The sequence below is a fragment of the Leptinotarsa decemlineata genome, unplaced genomic scaffold (assembly GCF_025532065.1).
Source record: "Leptinotarsa decemlineata unplaced genomic scaffold, Ldec_3_MD MMD2_tig00026336_RagTag_RagTag, whole genome shotgun sequence".
In the NCBI taxonomy this organism is placed as follows: Eukaryota; Metazoa; Arthropoda; class Insecta; order Coleoptera; family Chrysomelidae; genus Leptinotarsa; species Leptinotarsa decemlineata.
The window spans coordinates 11,760,325-11,783,725 of record NW_027412692.1 but is presented as its reverse complement, the minus strand read 5'-3'; the positions used below and the strand labels follow the sequence as shown (position 1 = coordinate 11,783,725).

Below are 23,401 nucleotides of genomic sequence, written 5' to 3'. Positions count from 1 at the left end.
ACACTAGGACAGTGTATCTTAAATTATCAATTTTTAGGAGAGGCATTGAATAAACTGTATTGAGAGTGTCGGGAATGGTGATAGGTGAACTATTAATCAGACGTACACCGCGTTTGCAAATAATAAAACACCAACAAATGAACGAACAGAAAATCACAGTGTAACCTTGTGGCGAGGAGAATCAGAAATAGGATGAGTTCCCGGCCGAAATCCCTGAACAGACTGGGTGAATGCCTCGTCTGAAAATTTTATTCGAAGTAACTTTCGAATAATCATCAGTGACAATATGGCCGGTGTCATAAATATAGTCGAGAAGGGTCAACCACTTGTGCCCGAATTCTTTGTCTAACTGGATAAGAGCGTTAACGATTAGTACCTACTCGAAACATCCCAATAACCTCATCCTTGGAAGCGTTGGAAGTTCTTGGCTCCTACCGAGGAACGTCCAAATTGGTAGCAAATTGCCAATAGGAAGACTTCACAAATTTCCCTTGGTCTGTATTCCTGGCTATACTGGCTTGGAAGGCAATGAGGCTGCTGACTCCAAGGCAAAGGAGGGTGCTGCAAGCAGCTTCATCGGACCAGAACCTGTCATTGGCATAGCTTTAGGCTTTGCCAAACGAACATTGAACACCTGGATGGCAAGAAGATGTATGGACTTCTGGCAAAATCTTTCAGCATTGGCTCACCCTAAGGCGTTCTTTCACCCTTCGAAGCTTGAAACCAAACTGTTGTTGGACGACAGTAGGGATGTCTAATGGGCCTTCTCACAGGTCACTGTTGTCTGAATTATCATATGCAGAGACTCGGACTGTCGGAAAACAGTGTGTATCGCCTCTCTTTGGAAAAAGATGAAACAGCAGAGGACATACTTTGTGCCTGCCCCGCTGGGGACCGAATCAGGTTTTTACAGTTCGGCAGAGCCACTTTCTTACCATTTGACCTGAAAAATTTCTCACCATGTAAACTAATCGGCTTTGTTAAGAAGCTGAGTTTATTTGGTAGAGTATGAGTAGGTTTGCACCACAATAAACCCTTGCAGGTTTATTGTGGCTTACCCTTTCAGCCCTTTCATATATGACCTCTAGAACACCCTGTAAATGTCGGGCATTGGTATCTCGTTGCGTGCAACTGGATGAACTCTGAACGTTCAAAAAAAAGGATACAATTCTTGAAAAGAACGATATTTCATCTCGAATGGCCACGTATCTGAAAACCTCCGATAACATTTCGAGAGAAACAAAAACCATTCGACAGAGTTAAAACTTAAAAGGTACCGTTTTACTAAATGGAATGTCACGAAATGCGATAAACTATATCAAAATATATTGAAAATCGAGACGTTGACCCCTACACTTCCGAGATAAATCAAATCCTAGTTTTGAAAGTCGACATGTGTGAAATCGACGAGATTTGCTCGTATAGTTCTGGCCCTACTTATAGGGTGAAAATGGACTATTTAATGCGGTCAAATGTGAAATTGCCTGAAAATGTTTGTTACAGTTATTATTTGATAAAGTTTATGTGGAATCGCCCCTTTTTGAGAATTATTTCGACGATGGACCCGGACCAAGCGAAATCTCTATGCAATATGTTTTTGTCGACTCGTTTTTGTGGAAATAATTGGATGCGGTTATTCCTATATCTTGATCGATGGGGGATGGGAAATATTCTAACGGCGTTCTTATACTCTCATGCAATATATCGACCCGATAATCTACTTCTGATATGCACGGAGAAGTTCTGATATGCAATTTTTGGTATGTCGTTGAGCTCTTTCAGCGACTCGGTTTTTATCTCCTCAATCGTCGCAAATCGCCGCCCTTCCATGGGTTTTTTCAATCTTGGGAACAGAAAAAAGTCGCACGAACAAGTAATGCCCAATGAGCAGGTGCCTTATCATGATGCAAAAGCCATGAATTATTTTTCTACAATAATGGACTTTTTTTTCGTTTTTTCGTATTGCTTTCATCGGTTGTTGATGTGCCGGGGCGTCCAGAGAGAGCGTCATCATTCATATCTTCTTGTAAACATTTTTGTTGCTCAGAGTTCAATTACCGTATGCCACTGTCAACATTTCAAGTGTTTTTGAGAACTCGATAATATTTTTTACACAAAATTTGATGCAGCTTCTTCGATACATTTTTTTCGATAGCAGAAATCGCCGAACAAGCAAAACACTTCTAACTCATATGCCTTTATCAACAAACTAAACATACTAAACAGCTGAAACTATGAACAAATGTTCAAGGCTAGTGTACCAACTTAAAAAAATGAAAAAATCGCTAATCGAATGTACTTAGCTCGTGAAGTTTGAACGTTCAACGTTCAATCTTTCGTTACAACGTTATTTTTTGGACAGATCTCGCATATTAAACGTTAACACGGCCACCATATATGCGATGGGAAAGAGCAATGAAAATGAAGGGAATTGGCCGCGGTGGTAGTGCGCCCGACTCACGATCGGAAGGCCGTGGGTTCGATTCCCGCATCGCCCAGATATTTTTCTTGAGATAATTTATCTGGTTGAAGTTGGGATGATTTTGCAACCGTGTTAGGAATCACTCGTTGAGAGGTAAGACCTCGTTAGTTCTTAGCTCGCACAAGTTTCTCAACTTCTGAGAGTTGTCGTTCCTATGGGGGCGATAGATGATTATTGGAAAAACAGATTAAAAAAACTCAATCAGACCAGTAAGAAAACTAAGAAGAACAACTCTGACATCACCTGGAAGGAGAAGTGATATGAAAATAAATGAAGAACTGAAAGATCTACAATATGAAAATACAATGGGAATAATCATATTGCAACCGGGTTGAACTGAGTCTGCAATTTTCATTTTTTCGACCTTTCGACTCCTGTTTTGGAGCCATTTTCGAGAATCACAAAGTCTCGTTACTAGCCCTATGTTTGCTGTATTTGTTTGAAGGTGGTTGACAATGTTTCGTGGTGTATTTCATCAGTTCGGACTTCCATTGAATATTACTGGAGTTTTTTCCCAACACCAAATCGTTGTTTTTACACCTCGACACGTGTTTCGATCACCAAGTGATCATCTTCAAGAGGAAGATAAAACTGTTTTATCTTCCTCTTAAAGAAACACGTGTTGAGGTGTAAAAATAACGATTTGGTGTTGGGAAAATACTCCAGTAATATTCATTACTACACCAAAGGTTCCAAACAGTACATCATACGGACTTCCATTGTCTAATATAATATTGTGAAAGTAATGGATGAATAAGGAATTGGATAAGGAAATCCACAACAATTTGCCTTTCTTAGACGTATTGGTGAAGAGGACCGACACTGAATGGGAAACATCTGTATATCGAAAACCCACTCATACAGGACAGTATCTGAACTAGAAATCCAGCAACCATCATTCGACTAAGAGAGGAATCATCAAGACTTTACTAGACCGTGCCTTCGGGCTCTGTAATACAAAAGAAGGTCTGAATAGCGAACTAGGCATCATCAAAAAAGACCTTCAACGGAATGGTTACTTCAGTGTGATGGTAGAACAGGCTTCAGCTAGAAAACAGCAAGAGCTCCACAAGGATGAGAAGCCTCCACAACCAGTACTTGTACTTCCCTACATCAGAGGATTATCGGAAAGGATACGAAGGATTGGGTCCAAGTACAACATCAGGACCTGCTTCACATCTGGGAACACTATCCGTTGCAGCCTCACGGAAACCAGGCCACCAAACGCGAACTGCGATTCCAAGAGTTGCATTTACCGGATACCCTGCGAAGATACCCTGAGAAAATCATACATCGATTAAACTAAGAGACCATTGAAAGTTCGCATTGCTGAGCACAAGAAACACACACAGTGAGGAGAAACCAGCAAATCTGGAATAGCAGAGCATGTTTGGACTCATCAACACAACATCAAGTGGGCTCAAGCTGAAATCATCCACAAAGAGGAACACTGGTTTAGGAGAAAATTCAAAGATGCCGCGTATATGTTTTCCAACAACGCATTTAGTCAAGCTAGCATAGAGATACGTAACATATGGAAACCTCTAGTCAAGCGAAACACGACCAACTCCCGCCAAACGGTCATCTCCCGCCAAAACCAATGAAGCGGAAAGAGGGAAGAGAGGATAGGTAAAAGCACTCGAATGACCTATAAATAGTCAGATCTCGGAGGAATGAGTCCAGTTATCACCCGAAGACGATTGTGGATACTAACAATCGAAACGTTGTGACATAACTTGGTTTGAAATCTCTTAATTTTTATTTTTTTTCATTTTTTGTTGATAATTTTAATTTGTTAGTGATGTTTCAATTTTTTTTCAGCTTTTATCAATATGTCAATTTTTATTTGTTTGGTTGTTACTTGTATGTTATTTCTTTGTAATTTCAGTGTTTTGTTCAATAAAATTGTTATTTTCAGTTAATCACTTTGATTTTTTTCAGGGTTATCAAATCAATTTATATTATATTAGACAATGGAAGTCCGAACTGACGAAATACACTATGATAGCTGGCTGTGCTATCATCTTCTTGGCTCTACTCAAACTGAACATTTTATCTTCTTGTTTGTTCTTTTATGCGGTTAGAACGCCTTAGTGCAGGTATTGTAGGTAAAATTGCCTGTATTTGGGATACATCAGGTAATATTATTTGTGATGGATTTTCTCTAGGTTAACTGTTTCTAGGAATGTGTATTGTATTGTCTAGTATATTGAATGTTAGGTCTTGTGTTTTGATTTGTCTTTGTTTCTCGATAAGTGAATTATGACTTTTAAACTCATGGATGTTTAAGTTTTCCCAGATGTCCATACGGTTCCCTTTATTGACTTGTTTTGTGAGTCTTATGTTCACTGGCGTTCTAACCGCATAAAAGAACAAACAAGAAGATACAACGTTCAGTTTGAGTAGAGCCAAGAAGATGATAGCACAGCCAGTTATCGAAAGCGCTCGCATATATTAAATTAAATAAAAGACATGAAGCCTTAACTCCTATTTGTGATATATGTTAATCAATCAATTAATCATCTTTATTTCCAGAAACTCAGTACAAGCATGGAAATCCTCAAAAAACAAGTTCACAATGAGTAAAAATCGTTGAGTAAAAAATTAGTAGAAATCACAAGTAGTTCTTACAATGAACAAGTGAATAGGAACAAAATATGACATAAAAAGTGAAAAAAAATTATGATGAACACAGTTGAAGACTGCGCAGATATGCACTAATTCAACGAAGGAGTCGACGGAAATCAAGAAAACGATGATGGAACGACATAAAGGGGACTTCAAAGCATTGAAAATAAAAGAACTGATATTCCTCAGAATAGGATATTGATTGCAAAAACGTAAGCAACGATTCAATTGGATTGAACGACGATGAATATGATGATGATATTTCTGATTTTATCAACTCACATTTCATTATTTCAAACTTCCAATGTTAATAGTTGAAACAAAAAACTATCAGACATATCAGATTTGTCTAATGATAATTTTCTCGCGTGGATATCGACAGAAAGATTGATTTTCAGGAATAATTCCATCACCTGCAACAAAAATATTCATGCGTTTCATCCACAGTAATTTCGGAGCCCACATAGTAATTTAACATCTCACATTATTTATAGCGAGCCGATAGGAAAGTCCCATATTTATTTAAAGGGCAATCAATAATTCCTTATCTGTCGTAACAGTCTTTCGTCGAAACATGGACTGTGTGTGTACATCGAACAGCAGGAATATTCTATTAAGGCTATCGATCTCATTACCGGCAAAAATGACGCACAGTTGCGTGTCCAACTTCCGGACACTCAGAAATATAGCATAAACATAACAATTACGAAAATGGAGAATGAGCCACGTGGAACTCCGGAGGATCGAAATCGTCTAATATTAGATGAGGTGGGAGGGTTTGAAGCTATTAATTTTCGATAATTGCCAGTCCGGAAAAACGAATTTGGACTTTTCATGAAGTTTGAGGTGTCCATGAACAATTTGAAATAACTTCGGAGTGTACATTATTGCTTGAAATTAGTGTCTTGTTCAGCAGCTGCCGTCTCCACACGAACAGAAACTCTCGCAACTCAGGACCAACGAGGTCGTTATTTTAACGTACGATTCCTAGCACTGGACTCAACTACCGATTCTCATTACATTCTTTCGATTTTTGTTCATCTCCATTACTGAAGTTTTTACTTTATATTGGCTACGAAACACATTTGATAGATCAAAAGTTAGTTTGTATTCCGTCCGGAAACACAAATATATCCTTCTCGTCCCCAAAACTTGTGTTATATAACTGGAATTATTATCCAACAAGTCAATCAATCGTTTGTAACGGTTTGATATATTCTGTACGGCGAATAACTCTAAGTGATCTTTATTTTTTTTTCTGATTTTGAGTACTCGGACCTGAAATAAGATTTGAAAAGTCGACCGTTCTGAAGATTTTTAGTGATGAAAATTCATAAAATTCCGTATGTGACTTTTGTAACGATCTTTTTAGAACATGAACAAAATATTCCCGAAACATTGGATAATAGGTGATAAATTAATATCCCTTGAATATACAATTTTGAGTCTTATGCCACGGCTGTATAATATACTCATAATATCTATTGAATATCAGGTTCAAAGGTCATGTTTAATGTAATGTCATAGAATAATTCATGTTTGCGTGGACCGCGATTGAAGAAACTTATTTTGGAAGTTATTACCATTACTAATTCAACACCCTCGCAAAGTACAGGTATAATCATCTTTTGACCCAATTTGTTTCTCGCGAGTATTATAAGGGTGGAAATGGAAGTATATTGAAAAAAAGAGATTCATAAAGAGGTAGAAATATTCAATTTCTGTTAGAACTGAGCTGACAAGTATATTTTGAAATTATAATAATAATAATAGGGTTAGCCAAAGGCTATTTTCCACTCCTCCCAAAAATTATACAGTGAGTGTAAGAAAATAATAATGAAAATACTTATTTACTATCATAACAATGATAGAAAAGAGAAAAAAATAATAGATCATATAGTTGCTAATAACTCTTAGTATTCTTAGCATTATTTTGGTCAATTTAACAATTTCATTGGCACTAGCCAATACCATACATTGAATTTTAAATCTTTTAAATTAGCACTAAGCAGTAAGCATCTGTGAAACATCTTTGAAATTTGGAAGTACCATGCCTAGGTATGATGAGTTAATTCTCAAATTGACCATATGTATGTCAGAATGCCTGCTTGATAAACTATATAAATAACTAGGTGTTCTAATTTGAAGCCACTTGAACAAAAAATTGTTATCAAATATTGGACTCTGTACCTCACATTCGGCTCCTTAATTTTTAACAAAAATGGTGTGACATGTTCATATGGTATACAGCAGACGAATCGCATACAAGCATTTTGTATACGTTGTAACTTCTGCTTGTTATATTGCAGCAAAAAATTGTAATACACCGAACAACTAACTTGAGTTTCATTTCTTCTGATAACTGATTTGTATAGCGATTTGAGTTTGAATAATGATACTTTGAAAATATTTGTCACATGTTCATGGAAAGACAAAGAGCTATCTATGGTTACGCCAAGATTTTTAGCACTGCCTACCCAGTCAATGTCTGCATTATCGAGAGTGAGCCTAAAATTACACTGAGTTTCTACTATTTGTGCCTATGCATGAGGCCAAAGTTTTATTTGGAATGATTTTCAGTCCATGCTTCTCTGAGTAAAGAAATGTTTTGTGCAAATCTGTGTTTATATTGGCCACGCAACTTTCTGTATCGGTGTTATGAGAAGACAAATGTAACTGTATATCATCTGCGTATAGATGTACTTGACAATGTGATAAGAAAGTGGGTAATCATAATGTGTATGAAATGCGTAAGGTAACTAATATATTCAATTGATAAGAATTAATATCGTATCCGTCTAAATAGTTTTCCAGTTACTAAGCTATCCTCGAAAGATGTACATATGCCATCGCAGATCTGTTGATGAAGATCAATATGTATGTTTCAGAGGGATTAGGAAGCGTTTTCAATTGAAATCGCCCGGCTTTGAATGAGTAGCTCCAGCGCTTCGATTTATCTCCATCAACACTATTATATTTCAACCAATTCTCATGAAATATTAATAGGTACTCATTCATATCTGTTTCTCCGTACTGGTAAGTCCTAGGAAGCTGAAACTTGGTATATATGTGCTTCTCAGGTCATATATGCTCACTAAGAAATAATTTTCAAATATTCCAACTGGGGTGTTCCCCATGGGGGTAAAAGGGGAGCGTTTACATATGAAAATTACTTTTTCTTCACTGTTTCTCCGTAACACTATATTTTTGAAGGCTGAAATTTCGTATGTAGGTTCGTTTTATATTGTAGATGTGCAGTAAAAAAGGGATTTTCAAATATTTCAACTGGGGCGCCAGGCGCCTTGGTGGGTGTATATTTAGTATCAGCATTGCACCCGTGCGGAGCAGGGGCTGCCCGCTATTTATACAAATAAACCTTCCTCGTCAATAACTCCGGTTCAGTGTTGAAAAACCATGTCATAATTCAAAAGGTTCTTCATACTTTTGACAAGCTATACATGCAAATATATTAATTGTAATAGTTATTTCATTATCTCCAGTGAATTTTTAACTCTCGTCTCGAATGTTGTACTATGCTTACCTTAGAAATTAATCCAACACAATTCTCCAATCTCTCAGCGACAACTTTTCAACACAAAAACTAATACACTCCCTGCAAATGTTGGCAAGCAAGTGGATTTCGCAAAATGTATGAATTATGCGTAAGTTTAGTGCATTTTTACCCATGAGATGAGATAGGACTTGTTTGTCTGAACCATCAAGGATAGTGTGTATCGCACTGTAAACAAATTGAAGGATAAAACGATAGATTGTGGTAGTTTTTTAAGTGAATTAGTGCGAGTTGATGGAAAACAACGTTGTATATTACTTTAGATAAATTTGTAATGAATCTAGGTCAATTTTTGCGGATTATTTAGAGACAGAATGCATCATCATAGTGATAAAACAATTCGAGTTTCGGTGCTGCTTTGGGGAAAACAATGAGGTTGAATTTCAAGGTATCAAACTAAATATTATGTGGTTTGAAAAGTTTTGTCCGTTTTAATTAGATTCATTCAGTTTATTCGAAATAAACGTCATTTGAATCAGTGTACATGATGATGAAGTTCTGATTGGCGGAGGTTTCACCGGTGTCCTCAGGGGGTGGTTTATCCCCTCTGTTATGGAACCTTGCAATGGACGAGTTATTATGTCTCCTGGACCACAATGGGTATAAAGCACTAGGCTATGCAGACGACTTAGTCATCTTAGTCCAGGGTAAGTAGTAAGTAAGTATGTAGTGAAGAGATGCATGCAGCAGGCCCTGAATATTATAACAAGATGGACCAAAGAAGAAGGGCTTAACAAAAGCCCATCCAAATCGACCATAGTAGCATTCACTAAGAGGACTAAAACGGAGAGTCTCGAACCTCTAAAACTTCGAGGTGAAGAAATACAAGTGTCGGGGAAGGTTAAATATCTGGGAGTAATTCTAGATTTCAAATTGACCTGGAACCAACACTTGGACAGGATAAAGAGGAAAGCAGAGGTAGCAGTGATGCTCGCCAGACGCACCTATGGAAAAACATAGGAGCTAAAACCAGACATGGTATATTGGCTATACACGATGGTGGTTAAACCCATGATAACATACGCATCTCTGGTCTGGTGGCCAAAGATGAAGCAGGCGACCGCTATCAACAAACTAGGCAAGGTGCAAATACTTGCATGTTTGGGAATAACGGGAGCAATGAGAACTACCCCAACAGCTGCATTGGAGACACTCCTGAATCTACCTCCTTTACACTTTGTGATAATGGGGGAGGCCAGGATGAGCCGATTCACACTGGAAAACTCTCCGAACTACAAAAGATCGGACCGAACAAAAATTTCGGAACAAATGGAGGAGCACATATTGAATATGTGCACGGACCACATGACAGCGAAGTACACCTTTAACACAAACTTCACGGCCAAAAGCATAAGCCGTGAAGAGTGGAAGACCATTAGTCATTCCGAAAACATGTTTGGAAGAAACACCCTGTATACAGATGGATCGAAGACCAAACATGGAACGGGGGCTTGGAATATACCGAGCGGATAGAAATTTAAACTACAGCTTTCCGCTAGGACTGTACACATCCGTCTTTCAGGCGGAAGTGTATGCTATCTTGCAGTGTGCAAGGCCTATTAAACTGAGACCTCAAAGAAATGAGCGGATCAATATTTTAACAGACAGCAAGAGCGCACTAGGGGCTCTGACAAACCCGAAGGTGACATCAAAACTGGTCTGGAATGCCATGAAGAACGGAATGAACTTGCAAACAGGAGCAAATCAACTTTGTACTGGATGCCAGGCCATTCAGGAATCACAGGTAATGATAAAGCTGATGAATGCGCTAGACATACATCATCAACTTCATATATAGGTCCTGAACCAGCTCTGGGGGTACCAGAATCATTGGTACGAAACCAGGACAAGGACCAATAAGAAGCACACGGAGTAGTGGACAAAAGTACCTGGCAACAAACACAGTAGAACCTTCATTAGGGAACCGTCCAAGAAAATAATCGAAGAACAACTTCAATACAGGGTGTAACTGAATGAGTGTAAAACATTTAAGGAGGTGATTCCTCATCGAAAAAAATATAGGATCTTTCATATAAAGAAACTTCATTAGAGCATCCCTTGTTCAGATACAGCCCCTTAAAGGGGGTACATAAAATTTGTATAACAATTTTTTTCGCAAGCACTGAAAAAGTTACAATATTGAAATTAACCTGACGTTTTGTACTATCAAAAAGACACTTAGCCAGTAATTTATTTGGTTTACTCCATGGTTGTAAGGGGTGGAAAACGCAGCCCCCAAAATTTATTTCCAATGCAACATTTTGTCTTATTATTTGTTTACCATTTAAAATTTTATTCCTAAACAAAAAATGTCTCTTGGGTTTTTTGCTCAAAATAAACCAGTTCGCAGCAAAAAATTATTTCACGAACAACTACAACAACTACAGAGATACATCGTCATAAATGCGAACTGGATTTATTGCTATTTTGTAGTTAGTAACTGCATTAAACGATTAATGGCAATAAACAAAACTAATTTATTAATAACAAAACACACAACATGTAGAAATCATAGTAAATGTTCAATATGTCTACCTTCAGACATTACGCATGCGTCTAGACGTCGGCGCATTGAGCCACGTATTCGCTCAAATATTCCTGGAGTCTCTCTGATTACCCTGCACGCATCGATTATGCGGTTTCTCAAGTCCTCTACATCGCGAAGAGGAGTACGATAAACCAAATGCTGTAAATGGCCCCAAATAGAGAAATTGAGAGGATTGAGATCCAGGGATCGAGCGGGCCAGTTTTGTGGTCCTCCTCGACTTATCCACTGATTTGCATATGTTTCAGTTAAATGCTGACGTGCTACTTGACTAAAATGGGCGGGAGCCCCACTTCTCTTAAAAATTGAACGTATGCCTCACCATTTAATCGAGGAGGTAAAAAATGAGGCCCAATTAAATCATCCTCAATAACTTCGAGCCACACGTTAAGAGAAAACTGTTCTTGATGGTAGTTTCGACAATTGCGTGAGGGTGTTCATCAGCCCATATGTGGTAATTATGAAAATTAATATTCTTGTTCCGAGAAAAACTACATTTGTTTGTGAATTCTATCGTCTTCAGAAAGTCACAATTTCTCCTAATCATTTCCAGCACCCAATTGCAAAATTCAAGACGGTTCGGAAAGTCTCGCGGCAATAGTGCCTGTACTCGTTGCAGATGGTACGGGTGTAAGAGTTGTTCCTTTACAATTCGAAAAACCGTCATATGATCAACATTTAGCTGGAAAGCAATCTTTCTAGTACTGCTTCCTCAAGCTGTGGTGGTCGTACTTCTCGATGGCGACCACAATCCTGCGTTCTTTTATCGAATGAACCATATTCTCGTAATTGTTGATGAAGTCGAGCAAATATTATATGTGAAGGATGCTGCCGTTGAGGATACATTTCAGCAAATCTTCTAGAAGCTTCTAACCCATTCCCCTGCGACAGACCGTAAACGTAATGCATATCAGCCATTTCCTCATTTATGTGTGCCATTTTAATAACAAGTGAATTATTAAAGTAACAAATTGAAAACAGAACAACAACACACAATTAGTATTAATTCAATTTCGAAAATTCAAAAACTGACAGCGTCATACCAATTTAATTGCCACTATCGCTAATAGCGACCTACTAGATAGATTACTTTCGTATTTTCGCATTTATGACGATGTATCTCTGTAGTTGTTCGTAAAATAATTTTTTGCTGCGAACTGGTTCATTTTGTGCAAAAAACCCAAGAGACATTTTTTGTTTAGAATGAAACAGGCTATCGGAAATAAATTTTTAAATGGTAAACAAATAATAAGACAAAAAGTTACATTGGAAATAAATTTTAGGGGTTGCGTTTTCCACCCCTCACAACCATGGGGTAAACCAAATGAATTTCTGGCTGAGTGTCTTTTTGGTAGTTCAAAACGTCAGGTTAATTTCAATATTATAATTTTTTCAGTGCTTGTGAAAAAAATTGTTATACAAATTTTATGTACCCCCTTTAAGGGGCTGTATCTTAACAAGGGATGCTCCAATGAAATTTCTTTATATGATATATCCTATCTTTTTTTGATGAGGAATCACCTCCTTGAATGTTTTACACTCATTTATTTACAGCCTGTATAGTAGGGATTACTAACCGGTCATTGTCCGCTTAGAGGACATCTGAATAAAATGGGGCTGTACAACTGAGACCTCAGCTGCAGATTATGTAACGAAGTGATAGAAACAGCTCTATACATCTTATGCGAATGTGAGGCACTGAATCTCAGGAGGCAGGCAATATATGGACATACGAAATCACGTCTAGAAGAATATGACGAACATTCAACACGGAACCTGTACAAACTAGTACAGGGAACGAGACTGATGGGAATGGGTGTCATGAGAAGATGGGAGAATAAACGCAATAAGCCTAAGAGGCTGAAGTGTTTTCTGGAGACTTGGACTAAATGGACAAGTCAAACAGCTCCCAAGGGACAAAAAAAAATCCATTTGAATCAGTGTACATGATGATGAAGTTCTGATTGGCGAAGGTTTCACCGGTGAGAAAGTTATCGAAGTGCGAGAATGATGGGTAGGGCAGAAATAACTTCGAATCTTAATTCGTTTAATTTTCTTGCCATCATTTGACGGGTTAACGGAGATAGTAAGTGAAGATGAACTTGATGCAATGTTAAAAGATGGTGATTCCGGTGAAGGTCAAAACGAGCGGATGATACCCTAAACGAAGACAGCGATAACATATATGAAAACTCAGCCGCTGTTACTGGTTCTATTTCTGTTACGATTGAACCTGAACCCCGTTCCAAACTGGAACAACAATCTGACGATATTCAACCAACAAATTAGCAACCTACTGTGGACATAATAAATGAAAACCTTCGACCAGACGATCGACAGCCTTCTGAACTGGAACAACATTCTGCCGATAGTCTATCAGAAAATCAGCAACCCACTGTGAGTGTGGACATAATAAATGAAAACCCGCGAGCAGCCGATCAACAGCCTTCTGCCAATATGAGCAATGAAAAGGAAAATTCTGATAATGAGGAGGCTGCATCTTTACGTAACGCTGCTAAAGAATCACTTGATAAGTAAGCCGAAAAAATATTGGCGCGTTCAAATGCAAAATTTCCTATTGCAGAAATAGGCCAAAGCGTTCGCGTAAGGATACCAGATTTAGATCGAGCCAAGACGGATAGTCGTAATATAGTTGCTATTATTATATCTGAATATTACTGGAGTTTTTTCCCAACACCAAATCGTTATTTTTACACCTCGACACGTGTTTCGATCACCAAGTGATCATCTTCAAGAGGAAGATAAAACTAATAACTACTCAAAACTAAAGCTACTTATACTAATCATACAGGTAGGTAATCAGTAATACCACCCATACAAGTGTACCACCCTAAATTAATTTTACAATTGGCCTTTCTATTATTTACAATATGTCCTTATGTATGTTTAAATGTTACAGCTATATATAGAACAATTTTCAGCTATATAAAATTAGTTTCACAATATTGTCTATCTAAATATATTTACTCCAGTAATATTCATTACTACACCAAAGGTTCCAAACAGTATATCACAAATTATTATATTTATTATATTAACTTTACAAACTTGGAACTGAACACGGTATTTTAAACCAACTGTACTCCAGAAATTAGTTTACTGTAAAGAAAAGTTCATTTAGATCGACGATGTTCCAAAAGTTGATATTACTTTTCGAGAATGTGCTCGAAAAGACTGTCATTTTGATTGACAAGGCTTCTAGCATTATAACTGTAGTGGTGACTGCAATTCAGAACATTGTAAATGCAAGAAATCAAACATTCTTTGCAATTCGAAATGTCACAAAAGCTCATCTTGCACGAATAAATAATTCTAAACTTTCTTGTGCAGTCCTTAATTATTAGATATTTCAATTAATTTTTCTCAGTTTACTAATTTTTAAACTATTGTTCTTAAGCGATATTTTTATCAAAATGAAAGTAGGTAATTACTGGTGTTATTACATTTTGAACTATTTATTTTTCAACTATTATGTTCAATAGTTTATTTTTTGTTAACTTTTCATGAAAATTTTGTAAGTTTTGTTTCATTTAATAAACAAAAACACTACAGTTCACCTATTTTATTACTTTGCCCAAGATAGGGTGGGCATTATTCATAATGGCCGGGAAATAGTATATTATGCAACGATCATGTAATGATGGTTATTAAGACACGAGCATTAACGGGGATACGAAACGAGCCGAAGGCGAGTTTTGTATGGTATATGCGAGTGTATTAATAACCATTACATGAGAGTTGCATACGCTATTTTTTCTAAACCCGATAAATAATGAAAAACTATAAATATTATATTTGTATTGAACAGTAATTAACTCATATTTTAAAAAAAAACATAAACTTAATGGTATTGTCATGGATATATGAAAACTATAAAGAGTCTAATTATATTTATATTGAATATAACAACTGTAATTAATCTGATCTTTTAAAAATATTGGAGTCGATGGTATTCCTTTTATATCGCTGTTTTCAGACATTTTGATAATATAGGTAGGTAATATGAAAACTGAATTTGACAAATAAAGCAATTAGTTACTTAGGTTAGAATCTAGGACAAACAAAGGAACAGGATTCTTGATTGAAAAATAATGGGTTTCTATTGGTTGATAATCTGTATCGTTATGAAAAATCTGTATCATAATGGATATCATTATGAAACGGATTATGGTCATATAAGTGTATTGTTAGAGTACGGGTGTAGAAAAAGTTATTAATCATACTGTTTCAATCACATTGCCCCATAGAGTCGGGCATTATGAATACAGACCGGCCATTATTAACAGTGCCCGGACTTATCAAAATGCCCGTAACATATACATTTTTATTTTATGTATTATATAGTTATTGTGATTCTTATATATTCAGAAATGATTATTGAATAACAAAATTAGTTATCTCCCTAACTAAATTATTAAAGGAGAGCTGTTGGAAGGTAGGTTACACTATATCGTTTACTTGAACTATACTTCGTATGTAAATTTATTTCAAACATTTCAACGGAATAATAGTTCAATGAATATGTCAAGTGATTTCAGTTCATCATAACAATGATGAATTTCAGGGTTTTTCTTCGGTTTTGAGTCGTGGTACCATTCCTAGTACTCACCGTTACAATATTTTGCCAGAACAACCAAATACATCAACAGCAACTACTTGTCCCGGACATAGCACTTGAAAGCACTGGTCAATCCAATATTCTGTAGTTTATTTCTGTAACATGGGAATTAGATCCATATCCACGATATTTCTACGCGATAAATCCCAAATCAAGTTAACATTCCTCAATAAAACAACATTGACGCGTCTCCACACTGCCTCGCTTCCCCCTGTATTCATCCTGAAGCACCCCGGCGCCAAATTCCGGTGCCGTCGGCATTTAAAATATTCGCACTCACGCTCGTCCTTGCAAACCGTTACGCGAATACACGCAAAATACCGCTAAGTTACTAACCTACCATAAGGACATTGCCATTGGCACAGGAAATTCCTCCTGACCGTACTCAACATTGCGAATCATGTGTCAGGCAAAACATACGAGCGCGACGTGTGCAAAAACCGACGATCGTCGAAGCTGGCGTTGGGGGTTCGCCAGCCGCCTTGATTAGACGGTTCATTCGCGAACTTGCGAATCGCAGTGTGTCCTGGAAGGACGGAGGCGATTGCTGCTGCGGTCCTGCTGCGTGTTTCTCTTAGCAAGCTCCAATTGGCGTTACAGTGATGATATCCAGTTGGTCGGTGATTGGGTTTGGAGCCACTTGTTGGGTCTTAGTTGATAATTTCAATGAAGTGAAAGATCGTGATAAATGTGATGTGGTGCAAGTGTTGCTAAATTTGAAGTCAACTGGCAAAATTGTAGCGGTTTTTTATTTGAACAATCAAGTTTTCGTCAACCTAGTTTCTGGATTGAAAATTTGCGGTGTCGAATTGTCTATACAAACGGAAACGGCAAAAGTTTGAAATTTTTTTGGGGTAAAACTAAATTAGTATTGATTGATGGATGTAGCCGTTACTACGTGGTTGGAAATCATAATGAAGAAAAAGGAATTGAAACTTTCTATATTTTTTACCACTTTTATTTGTAACTAACGTTACTGCAGTTTCGTCCTATAAGGACACTTTCAAACGTATACATTAAACTAACAATGGTTTATTACATTAGCCCTTATATACCACCCCTGTAGGTACCAATAGAGGTACTTTGCTTGATTGAGTACTTGAATTCACAGTTTACAATGCGGATGTGCCAATTTGAAAACCGGTGAGTAAACTAAATCGATTTGATCATGTAACAGGTTGCACCCGCGATGTTTATGCTTATGAATGTCCAAGGATTCTAAATAGTTAAGTTTGCAACCCTTCCTTGCATAGTGCAAAATTTCCGTATCGTTCAGATTCCGGAACTTGTGGTTGAATGCCAAGGAATGGTTTGGAAACGTCGAATCATTTTTTCCTAGTCTGAAGGACCTTTCATGTTCAGCATACCGTTTTTGGAAATTTCGTCCGCATTGTCCCACATGTCCCACAATTTTCCACAATTCAGGAAATGTACCTGTTCTCAAGGATTCATTGAAAATGTGTTTTACTTCCTCTATGTAGAAAGGCAACACAATTGTTATAATTTTCAGACTAATATTATCTAAACCCAATGCCTGCGATTTCAGAGATTTCAGAGCATCCCAGACATGATCACTAGTTATATCAGTAAATAAGAATTTCAAGTTACTTCCCAGAAGGTTATTATTATAGAATGATAGTAGTTCCGCATTTACGGAGGTATTACCGGCAACATTAAAAAAATAATTGTTAAGTAAATCAGGCTCACGGAGTTCTAAAGGAATATTAGTCGTTTTGAGAGTCGATTTTGTGCATGCACCCCAGTCGCTAAGATAGCGCCCCATCGTCTTAACGTTATTTTTGTCAAGCACAAATTGCATATAGGCAGATTTATCACGTTTCACAGCTTCGTTGACATAATTTCGAAGCGTAATATAATATGCTCTATCTGTATCAGATCTAGTTCGCAAATACCTTCGATGAGCTTTGTTTTTCGTTTCAATCATGAGCTTGATATTATGAGTGATGTAAGGAACAAATCTTCGAGTTTTTTCATTTTGTTAATTAAACAAAGTGGAGCATGAATACCGAAAAGCGACAAGATGTGGTTATTGATGAAGTTGACTTTCTCGTTGATATCGTATAGATACACTATATCTCCCCATGGTTTACTATTTGCGTCTAACGCAAAGTTGTCCGTGTTGAAGTTTCTGAACTTTCTGAAATAAAATAAATTGTTACATACCTGTTTCTTTTCAAGTTCCAGGCTACAGACAGTCATCATATGATCAGTTATACCGAGCATATCAATTGTATTGCAGTGTTCTACTTCCATCCCATTACTGACACATATTACATCTATCAATGAAGCTGAATTATTGGTAATACGGGTGGGATCATTTACTATCTGGCACAAATCCAAGTTAAACAAAATATTCTTGAATTTACTGATATCGGGGGTAGTTCCATGTAACAAATTTATATTAATATCACCCATCAAAACAATAAAGTCCACTTCTAAATAAATTCTCTCCAACATCTCACCCAATTCCCTCATACAGTTGTCAACATTAGAACGAGGAGGACGATAGACAATACCAAGTCCCATCCGTCGTTTTCCAATGTTTACAATTAGCCACATAGTCCAGTCATTATAGTAAGTTCACCTCGGAATTCGAGATACCCAGCTGACCACTGACTTGAGATCTTTAATTGCTGTAATTAGCTCCCGACAATTCTCCCAATCCATTTCCTTGGGGGTGTTAGGATTGGAGTTCGACAGTCCTCGCACCTATAGACGGGACCTTGTATATCGGTGAATGTGGAATATTGTTCTTTACTCATACCCAAATATTTGGCATGAAAGTACTTCTTACAAAAAAGGCACTGTATGCCAGGCGATCGATCGTTGACTGTTTTGTTACACTTTTTGCAAGCGGACGCCATATCAAGCTGAGTAATTCACTGTTTTTTTCCTGGGAACTTTGGGTAACGTAAGTTCACAATGGTATTTGATATAAAGGAGATAATCGTGATTCCGAGAAAAAAAAACGGATTCAACACGAATTTCAGTGAGCTCGCAGAAATACGTGTTCACACGAGGATAGGGTTATAAACTCAATTATTTAGAATCCTCGGAAATTCACAAGCATAAACATTGCGGGTGCAACCTGTTAAATGATCAAATCGATTTAGTTTATTCACCGGTTTTCAAATTAGCATATTCGCATTGTTAATTGTAAATTCAGATACTTAGTCAAGCCAAATACATCTATTATCACGTAGAGGGATGCTACATAAGGGCTAATGTAATAAACTACTGTTAGTTTAATGTATAAGTTTGAAAATGCCCTTGTAGGACGAAACTGCAATAACAATAGTTACAAATAAAAGTGGTAAAAACATAGAAAGTTTCAATTCTGTTTTCCCCACTAAATTAGTAGTTTAGTGGTAGTGCCTCTCTCTACGATACAGTGGAGTTAGCCCACTCGATTAACTGACACTACTAGTACTATAATTGATCAATTATTCATGAACTTCCCTAACGAAGAAACTTGCTGTGTTTTAGATGATGATATTTCAGATCATATGATCATTCTTTCAGAATTAAATGACTTGAACGGAAATTAAACTCTACGAGTCGTAACGAAAAGGAAGAGATTGTAGCGAATATAGCATTATGAATTTTGATACTGAAAAATTGGGAATATATCGTTGGAATATACTGAAAAATACATATTCTATTCTTGAACCTGTGTATTGGGAAGCTAACGAAAACTACTATTTTATTATTGAAGGAAAAGAAAAAACATTATTATCTTTGTGGAGATCTGAGATCGCAGATAAAATTAAAACATCCCAGGCTTTTCTACAACAAAATGATTTTTTTGTAAATAGATTCATTCTGATTTGAGACTTATTGAAAGTCATTAGTTACATAAATCTATATGACGATGTTGAACACAATCTTAAATTATTGGAAAAGAAAGTTTTTGGCTTTCTACTATTCCATCTCGATACAAAAAAGATGAGGGAATCTTCCAAATAAAGGAAGGAAGTAATCAGTTTGTAGATAAGTAATTCTATACAAAAATTAATCGCTCCTAAAAATATAACCCCTTTAATTCATCTTAAATTAGTTTCGAATTTTTCTTTATTTTTCTAGTTTGTGTTGCTATTTATTTTTTTTAGTTTTTTAAACTATTATTCTTCTGTATGAATTTCATACTGTTACTAATGCCCTACTGTTATAAAATGGAGGTTCTCGTAGGAATAACAATATCGTATATACTTTTCGAAATATTGGAAAGCGTTCGTCACTCAACAATTGACTCCCCTCAAATTCTACCTATTTTAAGCTCTCCACATTGAAAAAACGTTAATTACTTCTAGTATAAAGTCTTCTTTATCGTTTAATTGGAGAATTACCCGCCTACAAAGTTATCAGACCTTAGACAGGAGAGGAAAACCCCATATAAAAAGATCCTTGTACAGGGTTAACTTATTCTGTAGTGTTTCCTATTAATATGCATCTATTGACGAGTAGAGAGTAGAACACATGGCAATAGTCTGGGTGCAAGGTGTATTAATAGTTTACTGTTCCAAGTAATAATATTTAGAATATTATTACATTGAAAAATGTACCTAAGTTATTTGTACTGAGAAATCAGTTATATTCAATTCAGTTTATTGCCCCAAGAAACAATAAATACTCATAGTTAGGGCTATAACTAACTACAAATTATTAGAGATATAAGATATTTTACAATAAGCACATACCTATCTTGAAAAAAAAAAATAACAACAAAATGCAGTCAAATATGAAATTTGTTACAGGAAGTACATGTTGAAAACGAGTTTAAGTGTAATAGAAAAAATGCAAACTATAAAATTCCAGTAATTAAATTGTGTAGTGGAATATAATGATCTCATCGTGATATATCGACTTTTTTTCCAAACTTTGTATTGTAATTTTTGACCGTAATTTGGTTTTGTCTCGTGGCATGATTGTGAATATGTCCAATTCGAATAAAATTCAAGATTTATTACTTTTCAACAGAATGAATGAAGCAGCTTGAGTTAACAGAGTAAATTAAAGTCCACTCAATAGTTTTGTTTTTAAAAGTGCAAGGTTGGTTCCAAATATTGTAATTCATAAATAATGCTTCTATACTCTGTCCAACCAAGAAACATAGTGCTCCAAAACATCATCATGCATAGTGCACGTGATTTTCCAGACAAGTCTGCTTGTACAGAGTCGTACTAAGGAACGACAAACATTTTTTTCCAATAATATGCGGCTGGGTATAGGAAATTTTTTCAGGTGGAGTGTAGAGACACAAATTAGCAGTGATACGAGGTGTATCACTGCTAATTGTGTGTATAGAAACATATAGTAGTTTTTACAGGATTTGTCACGAAAAATTGAACAAAAAGTCTCGATTTTGAAATCGCGTTTCTTATTTCTTGGAATTGTAGAAACTATAGTCACTATAGGACACTTAGGACATTGAATGTTCCTTTTAGCAAGTGCACATGGTATAGTTTCAAAAGAGAAATGGTTTCCTAACACACCAACAGAGCCTTATAGATTTTGGAACTCACTAATATTCATGTAAAGGAGTCAAACATAATTTCAAGATTTTTGAAATCAGATAGTCCAGTCAAAGGTAGAGAGATTGGTGATTAATTGAATTGAAAATCCTTTCACAGCCTTCCTGAAGCATTGTAAAGATTTTATTTCTGTGACATTTTTTGACAAATGTTTGAAAATTTTACAACCATTATAGACAATGACTGATGTCTCCAAGCACTTCTATGACAAATATTCTTTTCGGAGGAAATTTGACGCGTAGTTTTCCCGGGTTCATGTTTTTCTGCAAATTATTAATTTTTATTGAAAAGGACACAATGTCTAACCTCATACATACCTCATTTATCAAATTTTCTTCAGTTTCCTGGTCCATTCTGTCTCCGTATTTTTTCCTCGGCTTTTCAAATGAACCAAACTCGGTAAGATTTTGATCCAATAACTTGAACATAGTTCGATGTGGTTCTTGCCTTTCGGGTTAAAAGTTTGAATACATTTCCGATGTCTTAACACTGTTTCTATCGTATTTGTAATGAATTTGTATCATATCTCTTTTTTTAATTCGTGAAAGCCTATTTTCACCAAAAATTCAATGACTTGAACAATGACAAAATGTCATTGAGTGTAACAAATTGAAAGTCAAATTTAGAAACATCAAAATCACAGCCTATTATGATAAGAATAAATTTTTTTCAATATTTTAAATTTCTCGAAAAAGAATGACAACTTATGATACATCACTGAAAAGGTAAAATTTGGTACTATCCAAAACAGAAAGAATGCACTGTAGCGCCCGTAAGAAAAAATAAAGTTGATGATGGTGGCCAGAAGACGAAACGTCAGATAGCAAATCTGAAAACATCATTATGTAGCAGGGAAAAAGTGGCAATGTGGAACTGCAATTTATTTTCGAATCCTTCGAAAAATAAAGTCAGAAAAAAATAAAAACCATTTTCCGAAGTTTTTCCGGATATCTCCGGATATACTTGGAATTTCAGAACTTTCTCAACGGCATATTGTTGATCAGGTAAATGCGCAACTTTGCTCCATTTAACCATCTTTGTATCTTTCATAGTTTACGAGATCCCAATGATTAAGATCGAATTTGAAACACCCGGTATACCCCTTTCAATTTACCCTAATACAAATTTCATTATTGTAAATAGAGTCAAATAATTGCCCAAAAATAAAGTATTCCGTGTGTCATATTTCAAAATTGTCAAATTGAATCAATAAAATTAACACAAGTTATAATTTTTCTAAATGAAATATTGTGTGATCATATCAAGTCTATTATTGCAATATAAACATTTTTTATAGGAACAAAAATTAATATTTTCAAGCTCGGTGCCAATGCACGGCGTTGAATACATCAATAATGAATTAATTATTCTCAGGCTCACATACTAATATATCTAAATTGAACGAAATTGGTCTTGTGTAATTCAATAGGGATCTTTAAGTGTTAATAAATGGATAGCAGATTGTAATCACAAAGGACCCATTGTGCTGCTAACCGCCCTGTATAAACATTTGAATAATATATTTGCAAAGCATTATGCTCTCCCAGCATGGGGTGGATTGCTGTATACCTCCAGATTCTTTTGCAAACCATTAATCTCGTTTTCACAGTTTACTACTCAAAAGACTGTAAAGCGGATTCCTATATTGAAAGGAGGAAAAATTATTCATGATCGTAAAACTCATGATTTTTATGCGATGGGGTGGATATTTTTGCCGACAAGGGGTTTCAGTGTTTTTTATTTTATGTAACGCTATAAAAAAGAGGTAAATGGCTGTGTATTTTTTATGAATTTTGGAAAATTTTATTTCTTGGATTTTAATGGATGGAATCTGTTTATGATCTAAATGTGATTAGTGAAATATTTATTCTCAGATTGAAAAGGATATACGAGTATTTTTAGGAGAGATTAAGTTTAGCGAAATGAAGGTTTTCTCTATCTGCTTCTCCATCTTTTTACAAAAAATGTGGAAATCTTCCAAAAA

The 23,401-nt window shown here is 36.1% G+C and overlaps 1 protein-coding gene and 1 long non-coding RNA gene across 2 annotated transcripts in view; one reads left to right on the top strand and one right to left on the bottom strand.

Moving 5' to 3' along the window:
• rib (BTB/POZ domain-containing protein ribbon) overlaps positions 1–16,211 on the bottom strand; it is a 69,768-nt gene extending 53,557 nt beyond the window's left edge. The window contains exon 1 of the mRNA XM_074183306.1: positions 15,857–16,211. The gene's annotated coding sequence lies outside the window, so the exon portion shown is untranslated. The remainder of the gene's footprint in view (positions 1–15,856) is intronic.
• LOC141485795 (uncharacterized) overlaps positions 1–23,401 on the top strand; it is a 224,889-nt gene that overhangs the window by 49,547 nt on the left and 151,941 nt on the right. The window lies entirely within an intron of this gene.